The following is a 9296-nucleotide window of genomic DNA, read 5'->3' on the forward strand; positions in this document are numbered from 1 at the left end:
GATGATGTGCACTCTATCCTAAAATTGTTAAGTGTTCTAACAATGTTATTGCTTAAAAGGTATTAAAAGTAACCTTTGGACCCTCGTAACTTGAGAACCTGGTGTCCGATTGAAGCAGGAATTACCGTTAAATTTGAAAATATTCCCCTATACCATTTGCAACTTGTCCAAAAATATCAACCATGTCACACCTTGGCAATGGGGGTTATTGCAATAGATGTCTGAAAATTAACTTTGACCTTGTATAACTTCACACACGAAGGTCACACGGGGGTCAACCCATTGATATTTATGATCAAAAGGTACCTTTGACATCTGGAAATAGCATCGAAACTGTCAAAATCCCCAAAAGAAGTTAAGGTCACCAGAGGTCAAATTGATGTCAAAGATCACCCAGATGCGGGTCGACAATTGGATTAAATTGAAGCAACTCCCAACCCTAACGGACATTTCGTTCTCAAGGTATCGCCCAAAAAAATTGCTTTTTATCATTAATTGACCTTTCATGACCTCGGATCACATGACCGTTAAGTTTGAAAATATTCCCCTATACCATCTGCAACTTGTCCCAAAATATCAACCGTGACACACCCTGGCACTGGGAGTTATTGCACTAAATGTCTGAAGATTAACTTTGACCTCATATAACTGAACCCACAAAGGTCCCCTTGGGTCAACTCATTGACATTTTTGATCCGTGTGACGTGAATATAGCATCAAACTATAAAATTTCAAACATTTCTTTCTTTGCCCATTTTCTCCCCCCAAAATACTACCTTTTTAACATTAATTGACCTTTGGTGACCTCGGATCACATGACCGTTAAGTTTGAAAATATTCCCCTATACCATTTGCAACTTGTCCAAAAATATCAACCATGTCACACCTTGGCAATGGGGGTTATTGCAATAAATGTCTGAAAATTAACTTTGACCTTGTATAACTTCACACACGAAGGTCAAACAGGGGTCAACCGATTGACATTTATGATCAGAAGGTACCTTTGACATCTGAAAATAGCATCGAAACTGTAAAAATCCCCAAAAGAAGTTAAGGTCACCAGAGGTCAAATTGATGTGAAAGGTCACCCAGATGCGGGTCGACAATTGGATTACATTGAAGCAACTCCCAACCCTAACGGACATTTCGTTCTCAAGGTATCGCAAAAAAAATAGTTTGTTATCATTAATTGACCTTTGGTGACCTCGGATCACATGACCGTTAAGTTTGAAAATATTCCCCTATACCATTTGCAACTTGTCTCAAAATATCAACTGTGTAACACCTTGGCACTGGGAGTTATTGCACTAAATGTCTGAAAATTAACTTTGACCTGATATAACTGAACCCACAAAGGTCACCTTGGGTCAACTCATTGACATTTTTGATTGATGAGACCTAAATAGAGCATCAAACTATACAAATTGAAACATTTTTTTCTTTGCCCATTTTCTACCCCAAAATTCTACTTTTTTAACATTAATTGACCTTTGGTGACCTCGGATCACATGACCGTTAAGTTTGAAAATATTCCCCTATACCATTTGCAACTTGTCCAAAAATATCAACCATGTCACACCTTGGAATTGGGAGTTGTTGCATTAAATGTCTGAAAATTAACTTTGACCTCGTATAACTTCGCACACGAAGGTGACACAGGTGTCAACCGATTGACATTTTTGACCGGAAGGTACCTTTCATATCCAAATCTAGCATCAAAACCAAACGTTTTCTTTTTTGCTCGTTTCCTCCCAAAATAAGCACATTTTGTCTAATGTGACCTTTGACCTTGGTTTCAGATGTAGTTTAATCTCCTGATTCCAAAAAACAAAACGACAAGTCTGTACAACCATCCTAACTCCGATCGAAAAACTATGACCCCATATAACTTTGCACATAAAGGTCACACAGGGTCAACCTATTGACATTTATGATCAGAAGGTACCTTTGACATCTGAAAATAGCATGAAAACTGTAAAAATCCCAAAAACACGAAAAGGTCACCAGAGGTCAAATTGAGGTCAAGGGTCACCCAGATGCGGGTCGACAAGTGGATTACATTGAGGCAACTCCCAACCCTAACAGACATTTAGTTCTCAAGTTATTGCAAAAATACTAGTTTTTTATCATTAATTGACCTTTGGTGACCTCGCATCACATGACCGTTAAGTTTGAAAATGTTCCTGTAACCAGTTCACAGCTTGTCCCAAAAAATCAATCTTGTCGCACATTGGCACTGGGAGTTATTGCAGTTTTAATATTTTCGGTTTTTGGACCATAACTGACCTTTGGTGACCTTTATGGGCACCAAAAACAATAGGGCACACCTTCTCCATATGGCGGATCTATAGTCCAAGTTTGGCCGCAATCCAACATTCCCTTATTGAGATAGAGCGTACCCAAGCAAGTGTCACAGACGCACACACACATACACACACACATACACGCCAACCTGACTACATAGGTTCCTTTGGCTAAAGCAAGGAACCAAAAATGGGTCACTATAGTAAGCGGAGAAGAGCCAAGAAGGCCTCTATTCTTCATCCTACCCAAGGCCATGGCTGAAGATGACCGAAGGCCAGGGGAGTGTACCCCAGGGACTCTCCTAGTCAAGTGCCTCCATGATCAAAATAAATTTCTCACTGCTATGGTACTGCTAGTATTAGTATCGTAGGGTACCCATTGAGTGTGCATACCAGTCGAGTGCGCACCTACTCCACCTGGAATGACTATTATCACCTTAGCAATGTGTTCAAATGTTAACACTGAATGCTTCAGGATACATGTCGGCCAAAAAACTTTGATTAAATTGAGCTATTTCAGCTATATCTCAGTCTCCTCGCGCCGCAGATCGGACAACCTCCTCAATAATAACTTATGACGTGCGCCATCAACTTTTCTCGCTCGAAAAAGGCAAGGAAAAGATGCTGCATGTTTCCACCTTTATTTACAAAATATAATATCAGGTGAATAATATATACAAGTGGGTTCTCGAACCGCTAGTCTCGCCTATTTCGTGATCAGTGTTTTTTCTGTTGCAATATCTATTATATTCCAACCATTTCAATGTAGTGGGCAGGGAAAGAAGAGATTTGCTTGTTGGCTGATAATAACTTTGATATCTAAAGCATCAGAAAGGATGTAGGTTGCTGGCCACTAACTGCGCCACATATGGAAGAGAGGGTTTGATGAGATTGAAGTTGATTACCATTAAAAGCAACAGAAAGGCTATAGGACCGTACCCACAGAATTGATTGAACATCAGTGGAACTTCGAAAATGTGCATAAATTATGCAAATTAGTCATTATATGGCCTGTAGTGACCCCAACGCTACTGCAATATTTCTGGGGACTGAAGATAGACCATAACCACGAAGTTTCGTGAAAATCCGACAAACTTTGAAAATTAATTAGCATATTTGTTCTCTGGACTGAAGGTAGACCATATCCAGCGAGTTTCGAGAAAATCCGACGAACTTTAAAAAATTGCACAAATTATGCAAATTAGACTAATTAATTAACATATTTTAGGCCGGAAATCTTCACCGTCTCTGATCAGACTGATGGCAACAGTTGTGGAGTATTTGTGCTGATGGTAATTATATTAAGTCTAATCACTTCAAGTACTCGTTATCCTGTACCTATATGCTAAGCTAAATCATCATAGCTCATACGGTTCTTGCGTAATCCTGCTAACAAGCTGAAACAATAAATGACCAAAAATAGGCTACTTACCTAACTCAATGAAGGTCTTTTGTGCCCAAAATCTAATCAGTTCATGTACACCCAACCCCGCTGCTACACACAAAATCTCGTCGCCATTCGCCTCCTGGTTCGAGAGTAATCCTGCTAACAAGAAAACGTGACACACACACACGGACTTCGTTGGCTTTCGTGGAGTGTTTTTCGCTCTCGCTCTACATCTGATAACAGCTATTTTTTCACTGTACTGTGCTATACTTCCCGCCAGGCGGGTGTGCGCGCCAGTTCGTATATCGTTATCGTATTTTATCCAAACTGTCTTTAGTTTGTTTCTGTTACTCCTCTGTGGCCCAGCCACCTTCGGTATCATGGCATCGCGCCGTGATTCCAAAATTGTTAAGTTAACCTTCACCGGTGAACAAGCGGTTCCACCGGTGCAAGTTTTTAGTATTTTAAAGAGTAAGGGTGTTGTTGTGACTGGAGAGGTTGATGCTCTGCAAGCTCTCCAGGGTCGTAATACGTATGATGTACGTTTTACCAGTGACTTGACCCGGCAGAAGGGTGTCACGTTGCTGAGTGGGGTTGATGGTTTGACAGTTACTCCATACGAACATTCCGTATGGGTAACTGTCATCCACGTAGGACTAGAGGTGCGTCAGGAACTTGTGCTTTTTACGTGATCCGCCGTGCGGGATACAAAACGTCACGGCCAAACGGCACTACCGAACCATCCCATTCTGACAAACGAAACTCGGTCAAAGCGAGCCAAAACAAAAACATACGCCCGCCCACCCGCAGAGACAAAACGCCCAACCCCCAACACTCAAACATCCAAAAAACTACAAAAGGACGACCCGCACGCAGCGAAACGAAAAACCCCTCCCCAGCACACCAGCGTCCAAAGAAGGCAGCCCCAGATAAACGGCGAAAATCGCCTTCAATTTGAAGGCGAATGTCAGACTTCACCGCCTCCAGGACTGCCTGCCAACTGCCAAATTTCCCCCTAAAAACCACATTACATCGATTCCGCCAAACATTTTTTTGGACAATAGAGCAAACAAAAATGATGCGGTGCAACACAGCAACCGAACAAACTTGAGGGTCTACCCCATATAAAATAAAGCCCTGCCCTACCGACCATGAACGGTCTCCCGTAACACGGTCGGTCCAGGTCTGGAACCACTCCCATAAGTTTACTACAAAGCAACAATGCCAAAAAACGAGCGGTACTCTCTAAGCTGTCACAGCCGGTCCTAGGGCACAGTCCATCACCCAATCGCCAATGATATCTTTTTAGGTTGGTCACCAAGGCACCGTGTGCAATTCTCCATGCGAGATCACGGAGCCTGCAACCATTCAGCCTTGAATGCACCGAACGCCATACTTCGGCAGAATGACGTCCCTGGACAAAAGTTGCATTCAAGGCCCTATCCCGCAACAAACTGTGAATGAGGGCCGGCTGTGACATGACAACAGGGGGCAACTCAATCAGAGTGGAGCAAATGACACGCACCACCCTGTTTGGAGTACTACTATGCGGTTCTCTGTTGCTAAACAGCGCCGGGACCCATCGACGCAGGTGCAAACCGCCCCAAAAACGTACAAAATATGAGCAAGGCAACCCTGGGTCAGTTACCGCTACAAACAACTGCTTAAATAACAAAAAGGTCAATTTACTTCCCAGATCAACCACCCCTAACCCACCCTTTTCCAGTTTTTGGTACATTACCGCCCTTTTGACAAGCTCTGTACCGCCCGACCAAATAAATGAAAATATCGCTCTCTCCAACCGCACCAGGACGCGACGCGGAATTGGATACACCGCGCCCGGGTACCACAAGATGGGCGAAACAAAACGATTAACTACGGTGACTTTCCCTAGGATCGAAAGCCAGCGGGTGCCAAAGGTTTCGAGCCTGCTCTCAAGTACCTCAGCCCTCTCGTTCCAGGAACTTGTCGCAAACTGTTTTAGGTCGGTTTGGGGCTGTCAAGGCTATGAAAATGTGCTCCTACGCACAGGCCCCTGGGTGTTGAACGGGCACCGACAGGTTCGGATCGACCTCAAGCAGGACATTCCCTCCTTCCTTTTTATTGCCGGGCATAAAGCTCACGTGCGTTACCCCGGTCAGCCCCGTACCTGCTTCAGGTGTGGAGAGACCAGACCGAGCACGAAGCCAAGGGCGGCCCGAACAAAAAGTGTGGGCGCCGCCTTCGTGTTGGGCATGATACCTCTGCTTGCCCAAGCGAAGTTGTGTGCTCACTCTGTGGGAAGGAGGGCATGTGTTCGCGCTTGTCCCTCCTCTTATGTCTTTATGACAAAGAGTGGGGGTGAAGCAAAGGCGCCAAGTTCTGGCGCACCTACTGCCTCGGAGGAAGCTCCACGCAAGGAGGGGGAACCGGGTGAGGATTCACCTTCCGCACCTGGTTCACCCTCCCCCGTAGTTGCAGACCCCAACCCCGTGCCCGCACCGAGAAAGTCTTCACCAGATTCCCCCATCAACTCGTCCAGTTCCGTCCCCAGTCCGCCGCCGGTATCGCCAGATCCGGAGACTGTCCGACGGCGACTCCGGGGACTCGGTAGTCATCGGGTCTCCGGAGGCTCTGTCTGACAGCGACTCCGGAGACTGATCGTAGAGCCCAAACGTGCCACAGGGACGAGCTGGTACGACGAGATGGGGGAACCCTCTCTAAAAAGGTCGGCCTCAAGTGACGACTCCGACGACGATATGTCGTCTACAGCTCGCTTGAAGCTTACAGAATCGTCGTCGGCGTAGTTTTGCCTCATTGCCCTCTCATGGCCTATACATTTTCAGTTGTCTTTTTCAACGTGAATGGCATGAGGGATCATCGCAAGCGCAGTCGCATTTTCCAATATTGTATTTCAATGGAGGTCGACTGCGTTTGCCTGCAAGAAACATATTTTGGAAGATGTCCCTCTATGGGCTTATGAGTGGGGTGGTGGGCTGCATGCTTCGTTTGGTTCGTCTTCATCCTGTGGCACTGTCATCCTTCTGTCACCTCGTCAGTAGGGTTGTGCCACTAGGGTGGAGACGGATCACGACGGCCGATTGGTTTGCATTCTATTCAAGTATCCACAGGGTAACATCTCCCTTTGCAATGTGTACGCTCCCAATCGGCCTTTTGCTAGACGATAATTTTTTAACACGCTGCCTTCCTTTGTTCCTGGTAGTGCACCATGTGTCATGGTCGGAGACTAACTGTGTCCCAGACTCTGGTCTTGACAGACTCGGGGCTTCTGTGTGTGCTAGTCCTGACGCTGGGATCACAGAATTGGACAGATTCACTTCGGCACACCTTTTAGCCGATGTCTGGAGGCATATGCACCCGTGTAGTACGGTGTATACGTGGGTGAGGCCTAACGGAGATGTGCCTCCAGGATAGATTGAGTGTATGCGCCCGTAAGTTTTAAATTTTCGGGTTGCGAGACGCTCAGCTGTCCGCTTTCTGACCATGACACTGTAGTAGCACGTTTTGTTTTGCCTTCCATTTTCCCGATCGGGCGAGGCCTATGGAATCCTAACTGTAGGATTCTTGGCGAGGCAGAGTTCCGCCAGGGTTTCGAGACCAGATACAAAGGATGGCAAACATTGAAGCCGGCCTTTGCTTCTACATCCCAATGGTGGGATGATGTCAAGTTGCGCATCAAACGCTACGCAATTCAGTATTGCGTGACCCGCGCACGGCGTCGAAGAGAAAAAATCTCGAAGCGGTGCGCGGAGTCTGAGCAGTATTTCAGTGATTAAATGTAATCTATAGTGTGAGTATTTGACAGAATAGATCCTATTAATACAGGGAAAAGCAATTGGTGTGACAATTATTATAAGCTGCATTCACAACAAATGCTAAGGACCACGATAGGCTTCCTGTAATCTAAGTAATATGTTAGAATTTACTCAACATGGGTCTACAAATTACCTCGGCAGACCACTTACCTGCTTTCTTTTCAATTTCAGAATGTTTGCTTTTGTCACCAGATGAAATGTGTAAATGAGATATTACTTTGATCAGAATTTCTTACACTAGAGTTGTTCCATTTTCCTTTGTTCGGATGGAGCAAAATAGGGGTTAATTCAAACTAAGTAAGAGTCAGTGTCACTATTTTGGCAATTTGTCAATTAAAGAAATTCATGCTGGATCTACCAGCTGCCAAATAACTTACTACAGTGGTCATGACCATTGGAACACTCACATACAATTCAGTAATTGTTGTAATGTTAATGCAACATTACAAAAACAGTAGACTTGAGACCAGACTCAAGTCCACATTCCAGTATAAAAGCACCAAATTCTGAAAACACTAATTAAACAAATAATCTCATGTCTTTTACACCATTTGGCTTTGTTTAATTGTGTGACTTTTAACTTACTGTTGTTGTGTTGGACAGCACAAAAAGAATGTTAACGTGAAGTTTTTGCATCTTTTCCTCTTTTTTGCTGCAGGTGCTGTTGTGGCAACACTGAGGTTTCTAAAGATGGATCGTCTCTCAAAAACTTTACATGGGAACAAAATAAAACGGATTTTATCAGTTTCCATACAGCAATATTTTCTTTAATAATTTCATTGAAAAAAAAATTACTTTCACTGCATGGTGCATTGCCCTCAGATGAACTGAAACTATCTCATCTGTATCTTAAATGTGCCTGCTTAGGAACATGCAGGCCCTTCACAAAGATAATGAACTTAAGGACAATTTCTGTCTCAATCATCACAACCTTTAAGTTGCTAGCATACATAATGCAACACGGAAGCCTACTTGCAATGGAAGTGAATTGCAAAGAGTACTTAAATGACTAAGTTATTGCTAAATTGTGTAAATTTTGTATTATAAGGTAGGGATAAAAGCAGATTGTATGATTCAATTTACACAAAATAGAATGCATGTTCTATGCTTCAAAGCACTAGATGTTCAGGTGGACAAAATATGAATTATTCATTTACCTGGTTGACTGCTGGCATTTGAAATGCCTAAGGCTGCCCTACATCTACTTAGTAACTGGCATTGTTTCCCAACACTTGCAAGGCCCAAGTTTGCCAGATCTGTGCGGGATAGTTCCAGGACCCCCCGGGTGATATCTAAAAGAAACACAAAAACACAGTCATTGAATCCATCTGAAAGCAGCAATGTTAAATCAAAGAATTATTCGAGAAAATTTGTATCTCTCAATCCTTTGAGTCATGCCCTGATTAAATATCTGCTGTATTAATTGCCCCAATAATAGCACCAAGAAAAGTTTTCTGATTACTATCTACCAGCCTTGGGTAAAATGACCTCAGAAGGGCTAATGAAGCAGACCTTTAAACAGTCATACTTATAGTTGCAAATGATAGCACCACAGCCTTTTCTTAACATATACTATTTAGGGGGAAAGAGCGGCCTCCCCAGTCCGCTACCAGGCCCTTCACTCACCTCATTTGGCCCTCCAAGTAAAGGTCACTGGTTTTGGCATGTAAAAGAATAAACGATTACACATACCTACTTGGCTACCATCAGAATGCCATAGTAAACCTTTAATAATTCGTTGTTATAATAAATAAATAAATGCATACATATTTGATGAGTTTTATTCCATTT

This window comes from Apostichopus japonicus, chromosome 17 (genome assembly GCF_037975245.1).
Source record: "Apostichopus japonicus isolate 1M-3 chromosome 17, ASM3797524v1, whole genome shotgun sequence".
Classification (NCBI taxonomy): Eukaryota; Metazoa; Echinodermata; class Holothuroidea; order Aspidochirotida; family Stichopodidae; genus Apostichopus; species Apostichopus japonicus.